The 26738-nt window shown below is 41.3% G+C and overlaps 1 protein-coding gene and 1 pseudogene across 4 annotated transcripts in view; one reads left to right on the top strand and one right to left on the bottom strand.

Moving 5' to 3' along the window:
- The window catches only part of AUTS2 (activator of transcription and developmental regulator AUTS2), a 1178499-nt gene that overhangs the window by 413689 nt on the left and 738072 nt on the right, over positions 1-26738 (bottom strand). The window lies entirely within an intron of this gene.
- LOC150009140 (sn-1-specific diacylglycerol lipase ABHD11 pseudogene) lies at positions 22208-23273 on the top strand (annotated as a pseudogene).

Here is a 26738-nt window from a genome sequence, read left to right as displayed (position 1 = left end):
GTGCAATTATCAGCACTATTTTGCTTTGAATTTTACTGTAAGACTCAATTCTTCCCACTATATTTTAAAATTTTTATTATTATAACACAAATTTTGTACTGGATTTGAAGTAAATGATACTTCCTGTGACAGTCCGAAGTCCAATTTTTTTTTGGTCAACATTTTTCATCCTGATGTTTTCATCAACCGAAAAATCCAAGAGCTATTCTCTACCCTAATCTTGATAATATGAAACCTAAAGATGTAAAACATTTTGCTCAGTATCATAGTAAGTTACTAACTGAATCATAAAGAAAACCTCAGGTCCTCACTCCCAGGTATCATTTTTAAAAATTCAGAAACTTGCTCTTTTCACATGGCTAAGAAACAAGGTTTCACTCTGGTATTCAATAAGAGTACTAGACTGGATTTTCATTTTCATTAATGCATAATTCTTATTAATACAATAGAAGGCCCAGAAGTGAGGAGAAGTCCAAATTCTAGGAATTGCTGTTAAGATCAGATAAATTAGAAAGAAGCTACTGGAAGAGAAAATATTACTTCGAATTTTATGTTGAGTAAATTGACATAATGTTTTGAAAAACAGAGATTTAATAGCAATACCCAATATCCAGTCAAATTTATACTGAGAAAGAAACTATTATACTGGTTTTCCTAGATAATAACAATGATAAGCAGCATTAAAAAAAATCCTTTAATGGTGACTAAGGCTACTTCTCTGAATTCAATCAATACTAAAAAAAATGTGAGTATAGTATTATTTCTGTTTTTCAAATGAGGAAACCAAGAATCAGAGATGAGGCTGAGGAGATAGGTGGAATGGTTTGGTAAAGAAGGTAGGAGAAGGGCCTGACATCTACTGAAGGGCCCTTTCAAGAAACCACACTTATGCCCTGGCCAGGTGCTCAGTTGGTTCGAGAATCATCCCAATATACCAAAGTTGTAGATTCGATTTCCAGTCAGGGCACATATAAGAACCAGCCAATGAATGCTTAAATAAGCAGAACAACAAATCAATATCTCTGTCTTTTTCTCCCTGTTCCTCTTTCTCTCTCTCAAATTAATAAATAAAATAAAACAAAACAAACAAAATAAAAAACAAAAACAACACATCTTCCTGGAATCAACCCAAACATAACATAAGAGACAGGAATGCAGAAGGACTCACTCCTGAGCTGGTATCATCACGGATATTCCCCGTGTTGTTTATCGCTGAATTTCTTCTGGACTTCAATTGGGAAGACTAAAGGGTATCATGGTTACACTTGATGTTTAGACACAGCCAATTTTAGACACACCTACTATGACAGGCTCTGGGGTCACAGGTAGGAGACACAAGAGCGTTTATACCATTCGGGCAACACGGTCACTAAATTTTCCAATGATCTCCCAACCTTTAAGGAGAAAACTTGACTCCTTTGTCAGATGTTCCTAAAAGACAGTCTCTGCTATCTGTCATATTGGCTGTGTCTAAACATCAAGTGCAACCATGATACCCTTTAATAGTTAATCCTCCAACATATAATTAGGCATTCACATGACAATCAAAACCATGACTATATTTCATGTTTGCCTTTCCTTTCAAGCCCTCTACTAGAGGGGCACTTACTCTGTCAAATCTGCTATAGTAATCAAAACATTGAAATTACTTCTTTCCACACTAAATATACTGGAACTGGTTGTTTGATTAAATGTAGAGCAGAGAGTGCAATTTGCTAAATTACAAGTATTCTGAACATGTAAATATAGTTTAATTACTGCAATTAAAGAAGATTACTGGAGATTGGCAGATGGGAATGTAATGCTGTTTTAATTAGAGTTTTTAATGCACTGTAACATAAGCATAATATTAACCCTTTATACTAGAAGAGGTAGCTGGTCTTTGAAAAATTAGTATTTAAAAATGTATTAGAGTTAGTGTCTCATAACAAAGCTAGACTGAATCACACCACCCTGGAAGCCCATTGGGGAGGAGAATCATGGCTTCTAAGCAAAGTAAGCTGAGGCAGAGAACAATGACAGATGATATATCTGCTAGGGTCCCAACTGTGAACACACATGCCATAAAGCATGAAGGCATGTGTGTACACACAGAGAAACACATATCACACAGGGTGCTTCTTCATAAAAGTAGAATATTGTCACTATGTCAAGGACTGAATGGGCTTCCACATCATGAAAGATTTCACAGGTCCATGTTTAGCAAACACGAGAAGGCAAAGCATTTCAAAAATGCACTTACTTCTTAAAAATGCATTTATTTATCTTTGAGAAAACTATAGCACAGACACAGGCTGACACCCTACAGAGGGAGGTCTATTATTATTATTATTATTATTACTCACCTTCCAGAACAGTCTATGCTACATAAGGTAATATTCCAGTATGTAAGAAGCAATCTTTGTCATCTTGAAAGCTATTACTGGCAACATTTTATCCATTTAAGTCAATAGCCTATTAGAAATTCTAATTGAAAGTTCAATAGTCGGCTTGGAGCCTTACAATAGAGGTTGCCTTTTTGAAAGCCATTTAAAGTCTTAATCTCTTTATCATTTGGTATTTTGAAGCCTAACTTTGTTCTTGTTGGGCAGATCAATGGCATTAATTTACAAAATGGGGGAAAATGTCACCCTTCATCCTTTAAGTCTCAGCTCAGTGAAGAGCAGCATAAGCGAATCTGATCGCTGCTTTCTCACATTAGCAGCAAACGGTGCCATGGGAGGCTTGACCTACAAATTTTAATTACCACATGAAAAATTCAGTTCCTGGAGATGAAGAGAGACTTGAGCAAAAGCAGAGGCCCACCTTGTGCATGTCTGTGGAGTGTTAAGTCTTCAAGGACTAGATTTCCGAATCAGTAACAAACACCACAGCCAACAAAAAGAGGGTCTATGTCCAAGAACAAGCCACAAACTTCAAAACAAAGCAAGACCAAGACATGTCAGATAAATAAGCTGCAAAGGGAAAATCCATCGAAGGGGAGATGTTTATATTTTACTAAACAGATAGTGTCTGTAGATTGTACACACACCTATGAATTGAAAAAAAAAAATGCTACCATGAAACTAATCAATTAAGAGTTACAGCCTCAGAGGCGAGCCTGCAAAAATCAGAGAGGCGGTCATGGTGCTCTGCCACTGCTGTAAACATTCTCAGCAAAATGGGTACTCAGGGAAGCAACTATTTTTACCCGAAATAAAAGGAATGGATCCTGAACATGTAGACATGATGACTAATTGGTGGTGGCAGAAAAAGCAATAAAAATAAGTCATCTAAAAATAAAAAGTAAAGCCAAAAGTAGTACGCAGTAAGCTTACTACTGCTGCAGTAAGCAGAATTAAGGGGCAGCTGTCAGCTTTTGCATTCCAGATGTTAAGGGAACAGACCTAAACAACGATCACCTTACATGTGGACAAAGCCAATTCCAGAAAATATATGCATTTATCAATATCAATTTGAAACCATCATTTAACACACACATACATTTGTACTTTGAAAAGGGATGGGAAGGCTACAGAGAAATGTTAACAGCAGGTTACCAGGTTCATGGGGACTATAGGTCAGTGGCTTTTACCTTTTGGTTTGTATCCTTTTAAAGAAATTTTTAAGTTTTTTAAAAAAATCATAACTAACCTGTATGGCTTTCTTAGTTATTAACAAACCAACTTTTTTAAAAAGAAGAAAAAGTAAGATTATATTTGACATTCAGCATAAAAGTCTGTGAATCTTTATAGAAAGGAAGATTCCTTTTTGTAATGTGAAAGCACAATTCGCTTCCAAAATTTAGACTTCTTAAAAAATTAGATTCATATCTACTTCAGATGCTTGGTGCAATTAAAGAGTTATGTTATCTGTCAAGTCTTAGTTAATCATTTTACATACCCGTACTCAATTTAACTGGGGGACTACTTCTGCATACTGTATACAGGGCCCAGCACTGGGTCATGCAGTTAGCTTCTTCATTTTTTTTATTGCTTGACAATGGTGATAAAGAAATAATGGCCTTACAACAATGGATGCAGCCATACCTGCTGTTGGCTAAAACTTAAAAGTCAAATAGCTTTCTGATTACTGATTCACATCCATCTTTTCATTTCTGATCACCATGGATCTCCACATTCTTCATATCCAAGAGATGCCTCACTAGTGGCTCCTGACACCAACAGGTGGAATTCTGTGATGAAGTGTCCTAATGAAAAAGCCATTAACATTTGTACCAAGTGCTCCTGGGCTTTTGTCCCTGAACTTAGGTTAATAGTATGCTGGAAGGTCTCTAAAAAGGACAGAGGCTCCTGGTTAAACAGCTAAATAGTCACATCCCTATATGCGTTGGCCATTGACACAGATGGGCTGGTCCTTGGGTCAGGGCCCACTACATAGAGGGAGCAGAGTCCCATGGGGAAATGGCTGCCTTTTGGAGGGCAACACTAATGAGAACAAGTGCAGGAAGTGCAACAGGCTGGCCTGAGAATTGGGCAGGAGAGGGTGCGCAGTAAGGCAAACCTACAGCACTCTTACTGAGCACAGCTCCCAGCCCAGCCAGAACCCGTCCTCTGTTGACATTCCAAGAAAAGGACTGGGGGCACAACAACAAAAATTAATGTCATGAGGATGGAAAAGAACACATGCTCAGTTTAAGAAGGACTGAGATGCAAAAACTGTGCTCCCCTGAAGTGCTCTGCTCCCATAAGTGTGGCATTTTCAAAGCCCACACATCATAACAACTTTGAATTCTGAGATGCCTAAACAGGAAGGCCTTGGGGTTCCATCTGTCCTCCTGACTAGAAGGACAGCTGAGGAACTGTCCTGCTATCTGGAAGAGGGCTGGCAGAAATCTCAGGAACCCTGGCCTAGGAGTTAGAACGTGCCGTTCATTCTTCCCTCCAGTCTAATTGATAGCCCTGACAAAAGCTGTTGGCTTGTTACCAGGTCTGTCTCTGTATGTAACTAGAAATGAACTACCAAACAGACTTGGCACACTTCTTAAATTTTTTTTTAATTCCAAAATTTTATAAATCATAGAATTCATCTGGTATTAAAGCAATCCAATACTTCCTTTTTTCTATGTGTTACTTTACTAACAAAATTAAGAAGATTGCTAGAGGAATGTGAAAGTCAATAGAAAAGATGAAGTGGAGACACCAAAGTAGAGAATAATGAACTGAGACCATGATTCCTAGTTCCACTGGTTTCATAAAGCCTATGGAGCTCTAGATGTGGGCTAGATAATTCTAGCATTCAAGGGATTCCCAGCTGTTCTCAGAAATCTGCCCTTTCCCAGCTTGTTATCTAGTCCTCTGCTCTGCAATATTCTCTTCCAGTGGCTTTAGGTTGTGCAATAACTTCTGCAGATACTAGTCACATTCCTTGTACTGTACTTCAGCTACTTACTTCTCCAGACTCCACATTTCCCTGTACAACAATCCTATTCTTTAAGGATCTATCCACCACTTGATCAACTCAAATGAGGTAGGAAGAACATTTGAAAAAAACCCCATATCCTTTCACAATAAAAACTATGAATGGAACAGAAGTTACTTAGCACAATTAAGGAAAACCCACAGCTAACATCACAGTGATTGAAGTACTGTAAGCTTTCCCCCCAAGATCATGAACAAGATAAGAATACCTGCATTCACCACTGCTATCTAGAGTAATTAGGCAAGAAAAAGAAATAAAAAGCATCTCTGTTCACGGATAAAATGATTCTATACACAGAAAACCCCAAAGCTAATAAAATTAATTCAGTCAAATAGCAAGGTGCAAGACCAACACACTAAAGTCGGCTGTGTTTCTATATACCTTCAATGTACCATCCAAAAAGGAAACTGAGATAACTATTCATTTACAATTATATCCAAAAGGATAAAATACCTAGAAAATAATTTAATCAAAGAGTGAAAGACTTGTACACTGAAAACTATTTGACTTAAATAAATAGAAAGACAACCCATGTTCATGGATTGGAAGACTCAATACGATCAAGTTGTCAATACTACCCAAAGTGTTCTACAGGTTCAACGCAACCCCTGTCAAAATTCTAATGGCCTTTTGGCAGAAAGGGAAAAGTCAATTTTCAAATTTGTATGGAATTATAAGGGGCCTCTAAATAGCAAAACCAATCTTGAAAAAGAACAAAGAGAGCTCACACACTTCTCAATGTCAATGCTACCTATATAACTACAGTAATCAAAACAGTGTGGAACTGGCATAAGGATAGACATACAGTGAATAGAATCAAGAGTCTAGAAACAAACATTTATGGCCAATTGATTTAGACCAGGGTGCCCAGACCATTCAAAGAGGAAACGCTTCAACAAATGGTGATGGGAGAACTGGAAAGCCACATGCAAAATAATAAATTTGGACCCCCAACCTCATATCACATACAAAAATACATCAAAATGGACCAACAGCCTAAATATAAGAGCTGAAACCATAAAATTCTTAGGAGGAAACATAGTGATAAATCGTCATGACCCTGAATTTGGCAATTGAGTCATAGATATAATATCAAAAAATGAGTAATAAAAGAAAAATAGATGGATTGGACTTCATAAAAATGAAAAACTTTGTGCAAAAAGAGCATTATCAAGAAAATGAAAATCCAACCTATTAAGTGGAAAAATTTGTAAATTATATATCTGATATAGGTCTCGTCGTCGTCGGCAGCCGTCCGTCTCGAGAGACGATGGTGTAGCTTCTTAAGAGTCTATCTGCACCGCCGAGAATGGCTGTGCAGTCCAACTCGGGAGTGACACGGTATCTGTCTCCTCCCGTGTTGAATCGACATCTTGCGATGACGCTGGAGTGTCCTCTCCAGTGAAGCTGAAGCTACAGAGCCTGGGCAGGGTGATATGGAGGGTCTGCTGTTGCCCATGCAGCAGACCCCCCCTCTCTTCGCAGCTGAAGGGTCCAAGGGAAAGACGAAGTCAATACAGCTTGGCTTCAGGTGCGCCGCAGGAGTTGCCGGTGTTGACTACAATGTCAAACCGCCTTAGGGACTCCGGCTCCAGATTTTCTGTCGGGGTTTACTCCCTTAGCCTTTCCCCTGAAGAGGTATGCCGCAAGGCAGCGGAGGTTTTTTGGAGTCAGAGTTTTCCTTCTCTGATGTGCCCTGACTGGAAGATCGAACCAGCGACACTTAGCTCGCAGGCCGACGCTCAATCCACTGAGCCAAACCAGCCAGGGCTAATATAGGTCTAGTATCCAGAATATATAAAGAAGTCTAGACTTCAACAATAAAAGAATAAACAATCCAATTTAAAAATAGTTAAAGGACTTGAGTAGACATTCCGCAGCAGCTAGCTGGAGGGGGGCATAATATAGACTGCTCAATGGGTAAGGGGTATTACTTTGGAGAGCTGGAGACACTTTGGAACTAGATAGAGATGGTGGTTGTATGACTTTATGGATATACTAAGTGCCACTAAATTGTTTAATAATTTTATGGTATCTGAATTACATCTCAATAAACTTATTTTTTTAAAGAAATTAATTTCTCTCCCATTTTCTAAAATCTTATATCACAAACTAATGGTTTGAACTCTGTCATCTCTGCTGAATATGGTTAATTTTTATTTGCAGTTTATTTATTCTGACACAGAAACTTCTTGAGGGCTACGTCTGCAACTTTCACCCCTTCCTGCAGCCCCTGGGCATCTATCTAGCCCATTTGTTTATACCCAACAGGCACACAAAAAAGTTGTTCAAGTGATTGTGACATGAACTTGGCACTGTGATCTTCAAACCCAACCCAGCACTGTATTTTCATTTCCTTACCTAAAAGGTACCCAGTTTCTGGAGTAGAAAGCACAAGCCTATTTTTTAAAAAAGCCAATATCAGAAAGTCTTATTGTCTTGTTTAGCAAATAGGAATCCTTAAATGGAGCTTCTCTCTGCCATGGTATTAAGGCACAAACATGAGGCAGAGCTGAATTCAGTGGCTGGAAGTAGGGGCCCACAGAGCTGATTGTGGGAGTTGGGTAACTCTTCTCAATTATCTAGAAAGACCAAAAAGAAACCACATATGCCTCCATGAAGGCTGCATGGGCTGACTAAATACCAAGTGTCTTTACTTTAGGCAGAAAAGATGTCAGCATAGTCATCCTATGCTAATGACTATGTGGATGTGAGTAATGAAAGGAAAATTCAATGATAAACTTTACATAACAAATGCAGGTCAGTGGAAAAAACAATATAAAACAGGGAGCCAAAGGAGACATGGGGAACAGAGAGATTCTTACAGGAAAATAGTTTAGATTAACCACAACTTTACAGAATTTTAAAGGACATAGCATGATGCCAGGACATCCACATCTATGAATTACAGGGTGCTGAACTAGATATGCATCTTATTCAGAAAGAAGAATCTTCAAGAATCAGAAGCTGCAGAAATTCTGAGAAAATGTCACAAGTTACCTTCTGCTATCCCCTAAATACCCAGACCCTCCCCCTTCCACATCAGAAATGCTACTTCCAAGGCAGTTCTTTTTGGAAGAACAATGCCATGTCTGAAGAATGTTCTCCATTTCCCCTTCCATCATAACCAACTCCCCAAAACTCATACAGAAAGCACAGAGGCAGCATAACTCCTGAGGTTATTCCAGAAGCCAGTGTCCTTTAGACATCTTGAGTAAAGTACTCCTTTCAAAAGTCAGGAAACCAGGACTGAAAACACAAAGGGCTCCATTTGAAAACCCATGAATGCCCCTATTATCTTAAGGACTAAGCATGGAGCCATGCATTTCATGCCCATTGCCACCCATGATCTTGTTTTTATAGCTACTACCAAGCACTTTGATGGTGAGACTGTTTAAAGGCCTCACCAAGCCTGCTGATGTGACTTGAGGACTCGGTGTCTCTTCATCGCTGCCACGCCAGTAAGCACACTCATTTACTTTATGCCAAGGGAGGAAAAAGTCCCACCTGGCTCAAAGGAACCACTTAACAGTAAAATTGACCTCTTCTCTCCTGTTTGTGGTCCTTATGTTCTAGTTAATTAGAGGTAATGTATGAAGCACACAACTCCTGGCCTTCCGGACTCTTCTAGCTCACTAGAGGTGAACTACAGAAAGAGGCATGGCTAGCAGGCCTGAGTCAGAGGTCCCTAGAAAGTTGAATTTAGGAGAATGCAGAATTATATAAAGCAGTGCTGAGAGAGCCATCAGGGTTTTCACAGTGGTGCGCTGTGTGTGTGTGTGTGTGTGTGTGTGTGTGTACACATGTGTAGAAGACAAACATGGAGTAAGGGAAAGACAAAAAGAACTGGTGGGGTGCAGATTAGGCGTCTGAGGCAGCTGAAGAGGAATTGCAGAGCAATGCTGGTACGCAGGGAGAAGTGGAGGTAGGCTGGAAGCGGGTAAAAAGACCAGGAAAGGCCCAGGGTGCAGCAGAGCTACAATCAGATCCCTCTGGCAATGGGTGGAGAGGCAATCATGAAGCCTTGGCGAAAAGACTGGCAGCCCCTGAGGATTCTCAGGGGAAGGCCCCTTTCAGAGATGAAGGAGTTCATTCCTAGGGCTGTAATTGCCTCTCCAGACTCAGCCTGCTGTGCTGACCTCGAGGCTGGCCCCCACCCACAGGGCAGCAATCAGAGAGAGTAGCTGAAGACTTGGTGAATGAATGAATCAAACACAACACATGTGCAAAATGAACAGTCAGATTTCTGAGTCACCAGTGGAGATGCTTAAGAGTGGAGGCCCGGGGTGAAGGTAGATGCAGGCAGATGGCTGGTGCTGATGCGCTCAGCGGCGGGATGCCTTCTTCCTCCTGACTGGACTCATTCCTTCAGCAGTGGAGGCTGCCATCTTTTCCTACTTCTTTTCTCAGGTGGGTCTGATGGTTCTCTGAACTGGTCTATATGTAACGTGCAAGGGCAAATAACAATTCTATTCCAGCGCTGGGTTTAACATCCAGGACTCTGAGTCTTAAGTCTAATTTTTTGGAATCTGATTGGAATGAGGGTGGGGTAACAAAGCCCTACACTAACATTCAACCGCTCTAAAATATTTTCTCATTCTACCTTCAGAATATACCCTCCATAATAGGATTTGGTTTAGCTTTACTTTTTGTCATCTGAGGAAAATACTAGATATGGTGAAGTCCATATCTAACACCCAACGGGCAGGAGTGAAGACAGGAGGCATAATACACTCCACCACCATTGTTAAGAATTCCTGTGTGGTTGAGAAGAATGGGTTTCAAACATACTGTTTAACAATGAGAAAAATATTTTAAATAATTCTTATATGGGACTCTGAACTATCCAACAGATAAAAGTGAAGCTGCTCTGGGTGACTAGCAATGAGGAGAGGGAACCCTCACATGTTCATGTCCCACCTTCCTTCTCCCAATGATCCCTTACGCTTGAACGGGGCAAATTTCAGTAATGGGAGAAGAGGGAGTTGGGCCCTGGGATCGTTTCTCCTGAACTGCGTGGGTTTTGCTCTTTCACACACCCTCTTTCCTCGTGGGTAAAATGAGAAGCTGAGTTTGAGTGCATTTTTTTTATAATTCTCGACTCTCCATGAGCAAGAAGAGAGGAAATGATTACAAGTTTTTACTTATACAACATGAAGTAACCAAGAAAATATATATACATAGCAACTGTGTCATTTAAGTCCATGGACATGGCAAGGCGCCATTTTCCAGCTTTTCCTCAGTAAGAGTGTCCCACTTATTATCATTTCTAGTGATCATTACCATTATTATCATCTCCAGAGATCTTGCTTGAAAGTTCCAATGAACAGAATATGACTGCTTTTTACTAAACCTGTAAATTCCATAGTTACACAAGCAGGATCAGGGAGACCTGCAGCAGACTAATCTTTTTAAAAAAATAAATACAAAAATATTTTCAGTGACAGTTTCATCAGATGTTTGTTTATAAATATTAATTTGGCTAGCATATTTTGTAGCTTTGATTAAAAACATTCATAAAATCCAATACCCGCCTCTGCCCATATCATACGTTGGTTTCCACCACACTCGATGCTATTCAGAAGCCAACACTTCACATAACTATTCAAAATGTACTGGCTCATTTTGATAATGTTCATGTCCACTCTCATCACCACTCTCAGACGGGTCATAACTGAGGAAGCCAAGGCCTCTTCCCTTGATCACGGCCAAATCTAGGTATCAGGAATTAGCTCCTTCTCTGTTTGTGGGTGAAGGGGGGTTGGAAAAGGCCTGCCCTTATCCCTATCCCTATCATGGCATTCACCAAAACTGTGCAATGTCCCCACTCTGTAGCACATTTCCTCCATTACGTTGTGAGCTAGGAATGGTGACAGAGCAACAGACTCTGTATTCATTTTATTGAATCACTTATATTTAATTAGAAAAATGGGTAGTTGTAACTCTGTCAATAGGACATGTTCAATTACATCGTATAACCAGTTTTCTTCAGAAAGCATTACCATCTGGTCTAAGCAGTTAAATAAGCACCAATACGTGATATTATAGCTAATGAAATTACATGTGGCACAAATATATACATGGCGTACAGAATTCACATTTATCTCTTTGAAAGGATTTTCCTTGTTGAGACATATGTAGGTTGTGAGATCAGGATGGTGGCATGGCTGGCTGGCTTTACTGCTTTCCAAACAACAAAAGTGATTATTCACACCACATCTTGGTCACGTAGAAGAATTTCTTGTTTAGAACCTTAAAAGTCCTATTTTCAACCTGTCTGTATAACCCCTGCCTTTCAGAACCCCTTTTGCTCTCTGAGGGGCCTGCTTCCTCCTTCCACCCAGGGTCACCCAAGCTCTGGCTATCATACCTCACCATGACTTCAGATTGGTCTTTATTCTCTCCCCAACCTCTTTAAATCTCCCAATTTCACTTTACGATGTGACAAGGCTTGAGTTAGTCCACAAATGTAAAGACCCTGGCACACAACAGACAGCCAATGAATAATATTTCTTTCCAATGTCTATTTCCCTTCCACTATTTTGCCTATCCCCGCCTCTGAGTCAGGCGGTGGCCTGGCCACACTGGCAAACGTCGGTGTGCTCATTTCTGAGCCAACGTTAACAGGAGAACCAGGTGACCCCAGGGCTACCATCACATATGTACAGACGCCTGTTGTTTGTGTCGCCTCATCCTTTCAATTTTCTTGGTAAAAGAGCACCTGAGCTTTCCTTTGGGAAATAGCCTTACTCCCACTTTCAATTTCTGTGGGACTAACAACTCCAGTTCCAGAGTGAGCTCTGGTTGGTTGAAACTGGGAAGAGAAAAAGGCAATCGATGTTGCTAGGAGATGTCCAAACCTGAGTTTGGAATCAAAGGAAGAAAGTACATGTAAAGTACTTAGGTGGGAAGGGCTTTGTGCAACTCTGGACAGAAGTGGAACCAGCACTGAGTATTACCTGCCTCTTTACTATCTCCCATGCTTACTGTTATGAGGGACCCCTAAAATGATGTTCCAGTGTCTACCTGCAACTGCTATATCCTTTGAGAACAGTGCTTCTGACTGCCCAGATGTGTGAGCCAGGCCAACATCCACAGATTACAGTAGTCCCTCTCTATATTGCAGTTCACTTATCGCGGCCTCACTGTATCGCGGGATTTTTAAAAATATTATATTTAATTATTTATTGCAGATTTTTCATAATATCGCGGGATTTTGTGGTACTGTATACATATTTATATGCGTAGTATTTATGATTTTAATGACTTATGCCTAAAAATTTTCAAAAAAGTATTTAAAAATATAATAAATGATTCTAACATTAAAAGAATATTAAATCGAAGTAAAATACTGCACAGTTTACAGTATTGTATTTTTTTTGCTGACGAACACATACATTACACTGAAAACGAGATGTACGCTCGAGCTCGTTTGCCTATGGCACACGATTGGCTGACTGATGGAAGGGAACCAACCAGAGCATTGTCTTGTGTATCCTGGGAGCTGACTGGCTTAGTAACTGTAGCATCAGTCTGTCTGCTATCCCGCACTGTGCGCATACGTTCAGCATCTCGCCTTGTCCACTTCACTCCTACCTCTGATCGCTGTGTGTAGTTTTGCTCTGCGGTGTTATGTTTTGTGAAATTTTCCTTAAAGACTGAATTTATTGCAAGTCCTACGATGCCACCCAAATGTTCTGCATCTTCTAAGGATTCTGGCAGTGAACCCAAGTGCCAGAGGAAGGTGCTTGCCATAAAAGAGAAGGTGGAATCTCGACATGTTGAAGGAAGGAAGAAGCTATGTGTCTGCTGGCCACCATTACGGGATCAACGAGTCTACGGCTCGCTATATAAAGAAGGACAAGAAAAATATCAGGGCTACGGCATCAGTGACTTTCAACAAAATAGCAAAGTGGGTGGTTACTTCCCGCAATAAGATCATTGTGAAGATGGAGTCTGCATTAGCTGTGTGGATAAACAATTGCAGAAAAAAAGAGTATCTCACTGGATACAAACACCATCCAGATGAAGGCCAAGCAATGGTATGATAATTTAGCAGCAAAAAGGGATGATCACGACGGTGATGAGAATGAAGAAGAGGACGACGGCGATGATGTGGAAGCAGGACCTTCGAGTGCTTCTCCAACCAGAACAACCCCATTCAGTGCCAGCAAGGGCTGGTTTGACAAATTTCAGAAATGCTTTGGACTCAAGAGCATTTCTCTGCACGGAGAGGCTGCCTCTGTGGATAAAGCCAGAGCCGAGGAATACGTAAACAACACATTCAAAGACATTATCGAGGAAGGAGGCCATAAGCCTGAACAAGTTTTCAACATGGATGAAACGGGCTTATTCTGGAAATGGATGCCTGGAGGAGCTAACTAAACTAAGTTAGCAAGTGAAGAAGAGGATGAGGAACAAGATGAACAACAGGTTGAGGAAGAGGAGGAGGTTGGCCTAACACTTGATTGTCCTGCAACCATGGTCAGAATGGCCAAAGAACTTCAGCGAGCGGCTGAAGAATGGGACCCCCCATATGGTTCGTTCGTTGCAGTTTACAAATTCAATCGACGTGCCATGTCAGTTTACAAAAACATTCTCAATCAGAAGAAGCAGCAGCCCCAGCAACTCCCTATAACTATGTTCATCACTTGAATGAAGAGGTCGGTTACACCTATGCCTTTACCAGAAGCAGAAGTTACAGATGAGGTCAAAGATACTACTGCACCACCTGAAGAAGGGCCTGATGAAGTGGTGCCTTTAGAAGAGCTGTAACACTCTTCTTTGCTGTGCAGTACATTCATCTCATCTTCATCACCTTCATCTTCATCAGTCGTCGTCGGCAGCCGTCCGTCTCGAGAGACGATGGTGTAGCTTCTTAAGAGTCTATCTGCACCGCCGAGAATGGCTGTGCAGTCCGACTCGGGAGTGACACGGTATCTGTCTCCTCCCGTGTTGAATCGACATCTTGTGATGACGCTGAAGCTACAGAGCCTGGGCAGGGTAATATGGAGGGTCTGCTGTTGCCCATGCAGCAGACCCCCCCTCTCTTCGCAGCTGAAGGGTCCAAGGGAAAGACGGAGTCAATACAGCTTGGCTTCAGGTGCGCCGCAGGAGTTGCCGGTGTTGACTACAACGTCAAACCGCCTTAGGGACTCCGGCTCCGGATTTTCTGTTGGGGTTTACTCCCTTAGCCTTTCCCCTGAAGAGGTATGCCGCAAGGCAGCGGAGGTTTTTTGGAGTCAGAGTTTTCCTTCTCTGATGTGCCCTGACTGGAAGATCGAACCAGCGACACTTAGCTCGCAGGCCGACGCTCAATCCACTGAGCTAAACCAGCCAGGGCATTCAGACAGTACTGCACAGCTAATTCATCATCTTCATCATTCAAGTTGTAGTATACTTCGCTGGTAAGTACCCATATAAAATTTTACAATACTATATACGTATGTTGTTAAAGTTACGTAGGTTTAAGAGTGCAGAATATGTTTAAGAACATAAGTAGTGTTTATAAAAGTGTGGAAATGGTTAATAAGGGAGTGGTAAAGGTTAATAAGGGACTGGGAACAGTTTGTGTGTAGGGTTTATAAAGCCTTAAAATTTATATAAATACTAAAATAAATGTAAGGTTCCTATTTCATGGATTTTCACCTATCGTGGGGGGGGGGGGTGGTGTCTATAACGTAATACCCGTGATAAGTGAGGGAACACTATATGTCTTTTTTTTGAACGGAGTAGTCTGTGTACATAGACTCATCTAATAATCACTTACTTTGGCCTAAGTGTTGCTGCCTACAAGGGGGCACACTGCACTGTGGTACAAGCCATGCTTAACATATGGGCCTGGAAGCTTCCAGTTTGGGATTTTAGAAATATTAATAATGGCTGACATTTTTATGCACTCAGCATGGAGAAGGCGCTAAGTGTTTTAAATATATCCACTACCTCACTTAGTCCTTTTAATGATCCTATGAATTAGGTTCTATTATATCCTTTTCAGAGATAAAGAAACAGAGGCACAGAGAGGTAAGCAACCTAGCTAATGTTTTCCAACAAATAATTAGCAGCAGTGGAATTCAAACCCAGCCAGCCTGATTCTAGAGCAATTCCCTTGAACCACTATGCTAAACTGCCTCTCTTAATAAAACGGCATAATCTCTTTGGTTTGGCTCTCTTACAAAATTGTTCACACTTTTTCACTTGTTTGATCCTTATTTATTTTAAATAGATACTCACCAGTAGAGAAGGCCACAACACTGAAACAATCAAAAATCACCTGACTTCGAGTAGGCATTGAATTAATATCACCGAAGTCTCTTTCTGTGAAGACTCTCTGCCTGGGTGTAGGGCTAACAGGTAAGTGGTTGCCTTTTCTCAGTGTTCCTCATGAAGGAAGAGGGGACTTCAGCTACAGAATGCAGGGGATAAAATACAACAGCTTTGCACAAAGATTAGCCTTGTTCTTTCACTACCCCCATGGAAGTAACAGTTGGCCAATTCAGAATATTTTCTCTTCAGTTCATTTTATCAAGAATTTGGTAAATCTCTCCTACATAAATACACTATAATGCATATAAAACTTACCCCTACAAAGAATTTCCTTTTTGCCTTAAAAAAAGCTCCAAACTCAAGTAGGGTTTATACAGTGAAGGGCAGTTTTGTTGGTCTGATAAATCTTGTAAAGCCAAAATGTTAAAATGAGACAATCAGATTAGAACTAAAGATTAATTCAGTCTCCAAGCAACCCTTGAATTTACTACAGTTGTTGAATGTCCCTCCTAATTTGGGGATTAATGCTAAATACAAATTTCATTTTTTTCCTAATTGGATTGACCAAATAAGTTTTACAGAGATCATGGGAACATTTCATTTTCATAAAGAGTACCTGAAACTAATAATTTCATTATGGAGATGCTTCATAAGCTATAAGGCAATATTCTTGGAGAGCAACCACATCATAATAAATTCTCCTGAGCATAATCTCCTTTTGTGACATGGTTGTACATTTACTGAATATGTTTCAAGAAACCAGTGTTTCATTTTAGACATGTTCTAACTGCCTGGATATTTATTTGGCCACGGATATCTTTTTCTATTCTATAAATTTTTCAAACTTGGAAGTGCCTGATTTAGTCACTGTGGTTAGAAATCCTGTTTGTTTGGTATCTGGAGAACACCCAAAGGTGCTCCAAACTACTAAATCAATTTAGCGGCTTGTAACCAGAATTTTAAAAAATCATGACATAGACTAAAAAATGATCAGAGTGCATACTCTTCCAAACTCTATTCACACGTATTTAAAACAATACTCAATCATTTATAATGATGCTTAAGCGAGGCCAACAAGATTCTGCCAAATTTATGGAGAAAGAAATGATCAGGGAAAAAGACACCTAACACAAAGCTTTTCTAACATGAAAATATGTGGAATCTTGGTGTTGGGATGTTTGGAAGGGCATTCTATTAATATATTAGAGGCAGCACTATTCCCAATTTGCAGTCAAAAAATCATGGACTTGTATCCTCACTGCACCACTTCTACCTTTTACTAGCAGGGTGACTTCTTTATTCCTCAGTTTTCTCATAAAGTTGAGAAGATAAAATAGGATGATGCATCGAAGCCCTTAGACTGGTGCTTAGTATCTAGTTATTCATATGGTAAATTCCATCATGTCATTAAGATACACTAGCAAGGATCCAAATTAAGGCAGCTATTGTAAGGTGTTCACTGCCTGTCTTTACTCAGCTGGTGTCATGGTGATTATTGGGGTTCCTTTTATTCCATCCCTGGGGAAGGATGAGATGGACAAGCTAGAAACTGGCCCAACTGCACTGACTCTTCCTCCCTTACCCAGCCACCAGACTCACCAACTCATAGCCCCTGGCTGCTCCTGAAATGAGATTTCCAAACAGCCTATCCTCCTCTAATACCAGCATGCCCAGAGAAAGCTGTGGCCTCCCTGCTGCCAGCCCTGGTCCAAACTCTCCGCTTCTTCTTCCCCCTTTCTTCCAAGGCCCAGATCCTTGCCCAGCTCTACTGTGCATTTCTGTTAGCTGTTTAAGGTTGGATTTATATGCTAGACCACTTGCTCCCTGAGGACAGGGACTGTTTTAATTTTATTCCCTCGTGATATACATCCATGTATTATGAAAAAGTGACATTTAGTGAAGAAGATACAAGAAACACGGTACATAGGACAATGACGCCTCAGTCCCCTTCAAAGTAGGCACCCTGGGACCTCACACAATTCTCCCAATTGATATCATCTGCCCCATAGTATTTTCCTGAATCTCACTGACAGTCTGAAATCTCTTCCCTTTCAAAGGTGACTTTAGTTCTGGGAAAAGCCAGAAGTCTCAGTGTGACAAATCTGCACTGTAGCAGGGCTGAGTCACCTGGATGATTTGATGTTTTGCCAAAACACTCTGCACGAGATGTGATGCATAAGTGGGTGTGTTGTTGTGATGAAGCTGCCAATCACCAGTTGCCACAGCTACAGCCTTCTGAATCATCCAAATAGTTTCCATGGAGTTATGTTCAAACTTAATGCAAAATTTGATGCAGATTTGTTGCTCTGCTTGCTCATTTTGAATGCAACGGCCACACAGTATACATGCTCACTCAATGGTGTCTCCCACTCCCAATAACTAGTACAGTGAAGTCGTCATTGTTCCTGCATGTGCTGATTCCAGTCCACTCTCTTTGGCTGCCAGGTTGCATCGATGTCATGCGAACTGTTCTCGTTATGCTAACAATGGTTGGACTTTTTTTGGACAGACCTCATATGCTGGGAAAACTGACTTTGTTTTTGTTTTTGAAATTCTTTTCACTTTTTTAAAATTAAATTTTACTGATTATGCTATTATAATTGTCCCAATTTTTCCCATTTTATCTTTCACTCAGCAACCCCCACTTCCTCAGGCAATCCCCACACCATTGTTCATGTCCATGGGTCATGTGTATAAGTTCTTTGGCTGCTCCATTTCCTATGCTGTACTTTACATCCCCATGGCTGTTCTATAACTACCTATTTGTACTTCTTAATCCCCTAACATCTTCACCCATTCCCCCACACCCCCATCCCATCTGGCAACCATCAAAATGCTCTCTGTATTCATGATTCTGTCTCTGTTCTTCTTGTTTGCTTAGTTTGTTTTTTAGATTCAATTGTTGATATGCATTTATTGCCATTTTATTGTTCATAGTTTTGATCTTTTTCTTAAATAAGTCCCTTTAACATTTCATATAATAATGGTTTGGTGATGATGAACTCCTTTAGTTTTTTTCTTGTCTGGGAAGCTCTTTATCTGCCCTTCCATTTTAAATGATAGCTTTGATGGGTAGAGCAATCTTGGCTGTAGATCCCTGCTTTTCATGACTTTGAATATTTCTTGTCAATCCCTTCTAGCTTGCAAAGTTTCTTTCAACAAATCAGCTGACAGTTTTATGGAAACACTCCTGTAGGTAACTAACTGCTTTCCTCTTGCTGCTTTTAAGTTCCTCTCTTTATCTTTAACCTTTAGCATTTTAATTATGATGTGTCTTGGAGTGGGCCTCTTTGCATCCATCTTGTTTGGGACTTTCTGTGCTTCCTGGATTTGCATGTCTATTTCCTTCACCAAATTAGGAAAGTTTTCTTTCATTATTTTTTCAAATACATGTTCAATTTCTTGCTCTTTCTCTTCTCCTTCTTATCCCCCAGTGATGTGAATGTTGTAATGCTTGAAGTTGTCCCAGAGACTGCTTACACTATCGTTTTTTTTTTTTATTCTTTTTTCTTCTTGTTCTGATTGTTTTTTGCTTCCTTATGTTCTAAATCATTTATTTATTCGATTCTCAGCTTCATCCACTCTACTATTGTTTCCCTATAAACTGTTTTTTATTTTAATTAATGTATCCTTTGTTTCTGACTGGATCTTTTTATGTTGTTGAGGTCCTCACTAAGTTCCTTGAGCATTCTAATAACCTGTGTTTTGAGCTCTGCATATGGTAGATTGCTTATTTCCATTTTGTTTAGTTCTTTTTCCAATATGTTCTTTCATTTGGGCCATGCTTCTCGGTTTTCTCATTTTTGGAGCCGTCCTGTGTTTGTTTCTACGTATTAGGTAGAATTGCTATGACTCCCTGTCTTGGTAATGAGGCCTAACATAGTAAGTGTCCTGTAGAGTCCAGTGGAATAGCCTCCCCTGTCACCCAAGCAAGGTACTCGAGAGGTGCCCTTCATGTGGGCTGAGTATACCCTCCTCTTGTAGTGGAGTCTTGATTACTGTTGGCAGGTCAATGGGAGTGATTTACCCAGGCCAGTTAACTGCAAGGACTGGCTGTGACCACTGACCACCAACCTCCGATGTCACCATCTTAACTGGAAGTCTTGTATATATGGGCTGTGTGTTTGTTTTATAAAGATTTTATTTATTTTTAGAGAGAGGGAGAGGGAAGGAGAAAGAGAGGGAGAGAAACAGTAATGTGAAAGAGAGACATCCATCTGTTGCCTCTCATGACCAAATACGCAACCCAGGAATGTGCCCTGACCAGGCATAGAACTGGTGACATTTTGCTTTGTGGCACGATGCCCAACCCACTGAGCCATATGGGTCAGGGCTGGAAGTCTGTCTTTTGTATAAGTTGTGCGATGGATAGTGAACTTTACTCCTGGAGAATATGCCTATCACAAATGTGATGGTGGCTTGCACAGTAAAAGCCAGGTTTTATGAATGGCATGCTTCCCTCCTCTACACAAATATAAGGGCACACAGATGATATTGAGGCTGAATGAAGAATGTTCTTTTCTGACACATCCTGAAGATGATGCTGTAATGATCTCTGTGACTTTATTTATAATTTAGACTCAGGCTCACTGAAACAGAATTATAACAGCACAAAGTTTCTAATTGATTGCATATAGATGTTGAGGAAAACAAAAAAAGAAACTGACTGCATTTCAAAACTGACTCCATTTCACCTAAAGCAATATGGAGGTTTAATAATTAATAAATGATTAAAGTGCTTTGGGACAGTGGTGTAAAAAGCATAACTAAGCAAATCTTAATATGCAAGTAAGGACAATTTGGTGTATGAATTGAATGAAATATACTTTTGTTTTATTTATTCATTCTCTTACTTATTCTTTTGTTTGGCTTCCCCAGTAAAATAAAAGTTCCTTTAGGGCAATTTTCAAAAGGACCAGTTACTTGGGCTAGATGAAAAAAATGGGATGAAGGTATTACAATATAATTTATTAAGATTGTTTTTATAGTATTTTCTAGAGCCTCTTTTTAAAACCATTAATTCAATAGATATTTGCTTCTCAGGTGCTGGGTCCCTAGTCCTAGGGAAACTAAGAAGAAGAAATAAAGACAGAGAAAATACACCTTCTGAGCTTGTCTGAGATATTATTTTGTTTTTAGTAAAACGCCTACAGCAGCAAACACAGGAGGGACTTAGCAAACACTTTTTTTATGTCCACAGGTTTTCTTGACTTCCATTACTGCTCCCAGTCTCACCACAATAAATCCTACCTATTTTTAAAATCTCACCAATTTAGCTGGGTTGAGACACTCCTAGGGAAGGAATGGGGTTCAGGTGCTATTAACATTTCTGTGCTGTACCCTCACCTGTCTCCTTTCATTCAAAGAAGTGCATATCTGAAATGGGATCATTATCTTTGGTGGATACCCTTCCCAACATTCGAAACTCACAAATCCCTCAGCATATTTCAATAATACAGAGCCTAAAGATTAAAGCTGTCTTCTGTCCAGGTGATATCAGTAAGGAGATCACTTAAGCCCCAATATTCCTTTCAGTAATAACTTGATGCGTCATATTTTCTTGCACCTCTTTACATGCCACTGGGTTTTATTTATTTAAATCCCAGAATCTTTTGCTGACATGGCAAGACAGACGCAGAAATGTTTTGCAAAACTTAAATGAACCTGTAAGTGGACATTTGCTCTATAAATCTTTAAAGTGCTAGGTTATTCCTTGGAAACCACTTTTACGAGGCTCTTCCATCTTTTTGGAAGAGAGAGCACATAAAATACCCACTTTCTGTCCCAGCAGCACCAAAGTGACATCAAGAAGCACAGTGCATTTTCATGCAGAATAAACAAAGTTCAAATCAAACACTAGGTACCTAATGCAGCAGTTTCGCTGAAGGATGATGGCAGTAAAAATGTGTTAATGAAAAGTGGGGGCTGTGTCTCACCTCTCTACACTTCCTAGCAAATACACTCCCTGCTGACATCCCTGAAACCCTTCTCAACTTCTAGTATAGTAAGCAGCCCTCCGGTCTGTAGAATCCCTCTCCCTTGATTCATATGTTCTCAATGCCCCAGATGCTATACACAACTCACGGCCCAAAGGCTTTGACAATTAAGGGCATGAGGGCTGGGGGGAGGGGCTAAAAACCCTTTAGCAATCTATACCCAGTCAGCCTGAAATGACAGTTTATAAGCCACAGGCTCATAGTTTTAAGGTTTTTAAGGTCACGAACAGACCAGCATATTCTGGTGCTTTTCTAAGCAGTATTTCATCCTCTGCCTCAGTCCTCCTGTCTAGGCAGTAGTTCCTGCTCATTCTCCCTGTACGCTCTTCTTCATGCTGGGCTCCTTCTCTCAGGTCTCCAGCTCTTATCTCTGAAGCATCCTCCTCATTGGCTTCCAGTCCCCACCCATTCTGCCCTATGTCCTACCTATGAATTAACCATTTTCTTCTCCTGTCCCCCTCAACATTGCATTATGTGAACGAGTTCATCGGATGGCTCTTCAGAATGCAAATCACAAAAAAACGTGCCGGTGACGTGCGTGCCGGGCAGCTCCTCCAGGGTATGCTCAGCCGGGCCCGCACGTGGAGACTCCCGTATGGGAAGCTCGAGCATCCTAGAACCAGCTTCTCCAAGACCGGTGCCACTTTCCTACAAGCTTCTGCATGGGGAGGCGGCCCGCCCGGCCCTCGTGTTTCTGCACGGGCTTTTCGGCTGCAAAACCAACTTCAACTCTATCGCCAAGGCCCTGGCCCAGCAGACAGGCCGGAGGGTGCTGACAGTGGATGCTCGGAACCATGGTGACAGTCCCCACAGCCCAGACATGAGCTATGAGGCCATGAGCCAGGACCTGCAGGATCTCCTGCCCAAGCTGGGCCTAGTGCCCTGTGTTCTCATTGGCCACAGTATGGGAGGCAAGACGGCCATGCTGCTGGCACTACAGAGGCCCGACCTGGTAGAACGTCTAGTTGCCGTGGACATCAGCCCAGTGGAGACCACATCCAGCTCAGACTTTCCAGCCTATATGGCAGCCATGAGGGCCATAGACATCCCGGATGAGGTGTCCCGCTCCTATGCCCACAAACTGGCCGATAAACAGCTCAGTTCTCTTATCCAGGACATAGCTGTGCGGCAGTTCCTGCTCACCAACCTGGTGGAGGCAGATGGCCGCTTGGTGTGGAGGGTGAACTTGGATGCCTTGGCCCAGCATGTGGACAAGATCTTGGCCTTCCCCCCACGACAAGAATCCTACCCTGGACCAACCCTCTTCCTCCTTGGCGGAAACTCTAACTTTGTGCATCCCAGCCATCATTCTGAAATTAGGCGGCTCTTCCCTCGAGCCCAGATGCAGACTGTGCCTAATGCTGGCCACTGGATCCACGCCGACTGCCCGCAGGACTTCATGGCTGCCATCCGACGCTTCCTGGCCTAAGACTTGCTGGCGAGAGGGGTCATGTTTGAAACCCCAGGCTTCAAGGCCCTGTGGCCTGTTCCATGTTTCTGCATAGGAGGACTCAGGCAGGCACTATGAGCACGAGGTGCAAAGGTGGTCAGACCTCAAGTTTTAATGAATAAAGATATTGCTCTCGAAAAAAAAAAAAAAAAAAAAAGAATGCAAATCACTATGTGACATGCATAATAGATTTATAAATCATACAGGAGCCAGGAAGCCCCCACATGATTCCTAAAAGATCTTTAAAAACACCATAGTGGGTAAGAACAGTGATTCCCACAGCCCCAGATATTTTCCCCACTGGTTTTTCTAAATGTAGCACTACACAATCATTACATTGTAGGAGTCTCTAATTCCCATTTATTGTTAGCTGATCATGATTCAATCATGACAACTCACAAGCTTAATCTTTTGGAAACATATTGATTCAACAAAACTCAGAGCACCTCCTACATGACTGACACTCTGCTCAGCAATGGAAATACACCAACAAACCAGATCTACAGTTCTCCTCCAACCACTAGACAGTAATGGCTTTGAAGGCAAGGGCCACTCTTGGGCACTTTTAAATCAGACAATGCACAAGGCAGCAAGAACACTTAGTAAGCCCTCAGTGCTCCACGTTTGCTCCCTCTAATCATTTTCTGTAGAATCAACACTGCTGGCCCTAGAATCTCTGCCTGACCCGGGCCTCTCATTTACTAAATGCATGACATCAGGTGAAGTATTTCCCTCTGTTTTAGTTTCCTCAAATGTCAGCGGGGAAACCAGCAATAAGGGATTCTTCTGAGGATTAAATGGGATAATACATGAAGTGTTGGAAATAACTAACATGTAGTAGATGATCAAAATATTAATTATTTCAATGGGATAATACATGAAGTGTTAGAAATAACTAACGTAGTAGATGAACAAAATATTAATTATTATTTCTTATATAATGTTCCTATAATGTCAGAAAAAGAAAATGTTTCTCCACTATTTGAACAAACATCTCTTTCCCAAGGCAAATGATGACTTCATTAAGGTTCACAATCTACATCAAAAGGTTACAACCTTGCCCTGCAGTGACAAGAAACATGAAAAAGGAATATACAGATGCTCTTGCAGAAACACGTACACACACAGGTCATGAAAAAGAACCCATTTGTACAAAAACAAAAACAAAAAACAAAAACAAGCCCTTCAGGAAGGGTTTTAAGAAAAGAAGATAAATAAGGATGAAAGCTGTGCCCAGCAGCAACCATTTCCAGTGTGACCTGGAGTCTTCAGTTTCAAACTGCTCAGATCAAGGGCTCCCCAGCAGCGTTACCTGGGGATCTGTCACTCACACATCAAACTCACCTCCACTGGCCTCTTCTCACATAGAGCATGATGCCAGGTGCAGAAGCACCGCTGTTTTCTTGCCTGCAGTGCTGAGGGACAGGGTTGGGGGAGAGGGTGTGAGATACAGTGCATGCAGGGAGTAGCGGGGGGTGGGGATGGGGTGGGAGGGACGCCAGCAAGTGTGCTTTCCTGTGTCCACAAAAAACCTGCATTACTAAGTATCACGTGGCTTTTCCTGCGACCCAATTTTAGTCTTGCACTATGCTAGAAACTGGGGAGAACTCCTTTCCAGCTTGTCAAATATGGTCTCATTACACTCAAAACACCCGTATGGAGACCTGGCCCCTTCAGCATTGGCTGAAAGGAGAAATGTACAAAGGGTTACCTCACACTGACAGAGTAGGAGCTGAAGGCCCATGCCCAGCTGAGATCCCATAATTACTTCCCCAATTCATGATCCTCTTTCACTAAGCCTAAAGTGAGAAATGGGGATCAAGTTATAGATTTTATTCTACAACTAATTCAGTAGGATGTGTCAATTGAGAGCTAGCTTTTGCTTAATTAACCACTTAGCACTAAACCAGTTCTTATGACATTACATTTCATTACACAACCAATTTTGCTTTATTTTCTACTAAACTTACTCAGCATGTAATGAGTGCTAACTCTGGGCAGAGCATCAGACATTTTTCCTGTTCTAACCCCTGAACCACAGATTGGCTATGGAGCCTTCAACTCAAAAGTGAATAGGGAGCAGGAAAGTACAATAGAGAACAACCTGCGCTGCAAGGACATGAGCAGGCATGTATACAGCTTTAGGAAGAATGTTTGCAGTGGAATACAGGGGTGGACCACTGCAGAATCCACAACAGGAATCTAAGCTGGAATAAAAGGAGCCTTAACCATGATGGTGGCATTAAGAATGAAAAGAAAAATCCAAGCAACTGGGGTTGGAACGTGTTTGGCTTGTGGACTGTCTGGATATGAAGGTCAGAGAGAGCGAGGAGGTTAAATGGACCTCTGTGCTTCCAACCTGGGACACTGCCAGGCTGCGTCAGGAAGGTAAAACTTACTTTGGGAGACAAGAATGATGCTTTCTGTTTGAGAAAGGCATCCAGCAGGTGGCTGGTGGTGTGGCTGTGGGCTCCAGAGGAAGGCCAGGAACAGGCAGGACGAAGTTGGGAAGTGAGGACATGGACAGCGGGAGAAAAGAAAGCGAAGTGGGAAGCAAGCAGTTAGGATCTATGCTGAGCACTTGTCATGCGTATGATAATTCTACCCTCACAACCCTCTGAGAAAACATACTCAGAAAAATTAAGTAACATACTCAAGTCTCCCCAGCTGAATAAGTGGTGGAGTCAAGATTTGAATTCAGGTCTATCTGACTCTCATATCCTAGCTATTAAGTAATGTTCTCTACGAACAATGGGATTCTTAGACATCTGAGGGAAGAACAGGATAAAGAAGTGAAACCAAGGAGAACAAGGACTGGCAGAGCCAGGAAAACTATGGGGTGAGAGCGCTCCAAGGAAAAACAGGTAATCCGCCAGGGAGAATGCTGCCATGGTCTATTGGACTTCGTGATTAGAAAGTCATTGGTGGGTATTAAGACATGATTTTATTAGCACAATAGGGTATAACTATGCATTCAGGGGTTAAGAAGAAAGGATGAGAGCAAGTATAAAATCACTTGACTTTGAAGGGGAGGAGAGGCTCAGATAGAGGTAGGCTTTTTGGTTTTGTTTTTAAGTTTACAGAAAACTTGCCTAAGTTCTTAAGCTGAGATGGAAGAAAGTGGTGGGGGAGACAATGGGTATAAAACAAAGGGAAAGAATTGATTGATGTGACAAAGCCATGGAGGAGACGGTCAAGTTTGGCTGAAGAACTTGGTCTTGACCGTGAGGATGAACAAGGGTACATTTGGCTTTGACAGCAGAGGGACTGGTGTGAACATAAATAACAAATCTGACCAAAAATGTTGAATGGAATAGAAGGAAGTCAAGGATGATCATACTGGATGAACATCCTTGGTGTTCTCAGTTGGGCTATCTAAAGATAATGAGATGTGATAGAAAGTCTGGCTGAAGGGTTGAAAATCACAGGAAAAAACTGGAGTAACCACTGTGAAGTTTGAAAATGAGTAAATACTTGGCACCAGGGCCGAGCCTGAGTTAGAAATTTGTATCAGTTACAACTGGCATAGAAAGTTGATTTTTTCCAGCAATTTAACCTAGGCTTTCATCAATCTGGGTTGGCAGGAAAGTATTGTACATGCAAGA

The sequence above is a fragment of the Furipterus horrens genome, unplaced genomic scaffold, assembly GCF_987537825.1.
Source record: "Furipterus horrens unplaced genomic scaffold, mFurHor1.1.pri manual_scaffold_5, whole genome shotgun sequence".
Classification (NCBI taxonomy): domain Eukaryota; kingdom Metazoa; phylum Chordata; class Mammalia; order Chiroptera; family Furipteridae; genus Furipterus; species Furipterus horrens.
Note: the sequence above shows the minus strand (reverse complement) of the source record. Positions and strands in the feature narration are given on the sequence as shown.